Genomic DNA, 2,500 nt, shown 5'->3' with positions numbered 1-2,500 from the left:
ATAAACAAGCAAATAAATAAGCAAGTTAATGAATAAACAAATAAAATTGATAAATCAAATTAGTCAAATAAATGAAATAAATAAATAATAGATATATTGTAAAACAGATATAGATAAAATTATTAAGTATATAACAGATAGATGAAGAAATAAAAAAAATAAAAAATACAGGTGGACAAGTACCTTAGGGTGGAAGAGAGTTCCAGAGCCTCCCGGGCACGCAGGGCAAAGGTAGCTATTTCGTTCGATTTAGGGAAGACGCCACGAGCGGAGGTCAAATCTCAACTCATGTGGGAGTGACACAAATTCATACAAATATTCTGGATGCCGCCAGGCGATTTTATTCGTATCAAGAAAGCCCCAAAAGATATACTTTTTGTATTCCCTCACGTAGAGCAGAAAAAATAAATTAAATAAAATGTAGATAAATTAATTAATTTAAAAAATTAGTTGGCTACCCTCCTTATAAGGTGGATTAACGCCTTTGCATAATATATGCACTATCGCCAGCACTTACAACTGGTACAGTACCAGTTACAAGTGCTGGCGACGGTACGTTCAACCCGTTTGATGGTGACGACGTTTCGTCTAATTACATTACTGTTTCCAAACTGTGGAGTCCCGACCCCAAGTGGCGTCGCCAAGCGTTTTTCCTGGGGGATCGCCAAGACATCCTGCATGCTATTTTTCTTACTGCTTCCAAATTAATATTGCTATGATAAAATTCATTTATGATAACTTCGCCTTTTATAACCTTACATTACCTTTCTTACACATATATCTATTATACTTGTCCCCTACTTTTTACAGTCAACAACTAGTCATATATACTAACACATATACAAATAGGTTAGAGGGGTTGCGGTCATGTCATGAGGAACATATTGGGGTCGCCTGAAAAAAAAAAGGGTTAGGAAAAACTGAACTATATTCTACCTGCCACCAAGCGTTCTCATCGAGTCCAGACCTCTTCTTCGCTAAGGCCACCTCCCTTCACCCGAATAGAATCTTGTGTCAAAGCATAAGAGACCACGATAGCGAGTCCTCAACCCGGCCACGTCTCAAGAGGCGTCTCCCTTCCTCCGCAGGGGTGAAGGCTCGCCGACCCCAGGCAGTCCTCCTGCGACCCACGCGCGACCTCCCGGGTGCACCGCTTCCTCCTGAGGAAGCGCGCGGGCCAAGACGGGGAGCTCCTCCTCCTCCTCCTCCTCCTCCTCCTCCTACTGCAGGAGAAGAGAGAAAGAGAGAGATAAATAGAGATAGATAACTTCGTAGAGAAACATAGATAGACAGATGAATAGAGGTAGATAGGCGGACATATAGATAGAGAATGGGGAGACAGACAGAAAGTATAGAGGGGAGGAAGAAGAAGGAGGACAGAGGAAAGGGGAGTGAGAAGGAAGACGACTGAAGGGAGGAGGGAGGAGGGAGGAAAGGAAGTAACATAACCGAGGTGAAAGGAGGAGAGAGGAGGAAAAAGAGGTGGAGCAAGATTAGGAGAAAGAGGAAAAAAACGAGTTGGAGGAGGAGGAGGAGGAGTTGTAGGAGGAAGAGGAGGAAGAAAGACAGAAGAAGGAAGAGGAGGTAGAGGAAGAAGAACTAGAAGAGAGAGAGAAGGAGGAGGAGGAAGAGAAGAAAGAGAAAGAGGATGTGGAGGAAGAAGAACGAGAGGAAAAAGAGAAGGAGGAGAAGGAAGAGGAGGTGGAGGAAGAAGAACGAGAGGAGAAAGAGAATGAGGAGAAGGAAGAGGAGGAAGAGGAAGAGGAAGTGGAGGATGAAGAACGAGAGGATAAAAAGAAGGAGGAGAAGGAAGAGGAGGAGAAGGAAGAGGAGAAGGAAAAAGAACGAAAGTAGAAAGAAGAGTAGGAGAAGGAAGAGAAGGAAGAGGAGGAAGGAGAGGAGAGGGAAGAGGGAGAAGAGGAAGTAAAGAGGGAAAGGGGGGATGAGGAAGGAGGAGACGGAGGAGCAGAGAAACAGGTACACGGATGTGGGTTCCGTGACCTGGGGAGGAGGAGGGGGAGGAGGAGGAGGAGGAGGAGGAGGAGAGGGTAAGGGAGGGAGAGAGGGAAAGGGTGGAAAGAAGAAAGTGAGAAATGGAAGAGGAGGAGGATGGAGGATGTGAAAGGGAGAAACATGGAAGAGGACATGGGAAGTGATACAGGAAGATGGGAAGTACAGGAAGCGAGAGGAAGAGGAGGCGGTAGAGGAGGAGAAGGAGGAGGAGGAGGCGAATGAGGTGAAAGCGAATCGAAGACTGAAGCACTGGTGGCAGAATGTTGGAAAGGGGCTTTGAAAGAAGACATGCAAGAGGAGGAGGAGGAGGAGGAGGAGGAGGAGGAGTAAGAGAAGAAGGAGGAAGAGGATGAGGAGGAAGAGGAAAAGAAGGAGGAAGAAGAAGAAGAAGAAGAGGAAGAGAAGGAGGAGGAAGAGGAGGAGGAGGATGTACCATAAGAGAAAAAAAGAGCATCAAGGAAGAGTAGAAGACGTGGAGGAGTAAGAT

Source organism: Oratosquilla oratoria, chromosome 1, assembly GCF_046742065.1.
Source record: "Oratosquilla oratoria isolate Oo_2021 chromosome 1, ASM4674206v1, whole genome shotgun sequence".
NCBI classification, from domain to species: Eukaryota; Metazoa; Arthropoda; class Malacostraca; order Stomatopoda; family Squillidae; genus Oratosquilla; species Oratosquilla oratoria.
The sequence above is the reverse complement of the archived record's forward strand: the minus strand, read 5'-3'. Positions refer to the sequence as shown.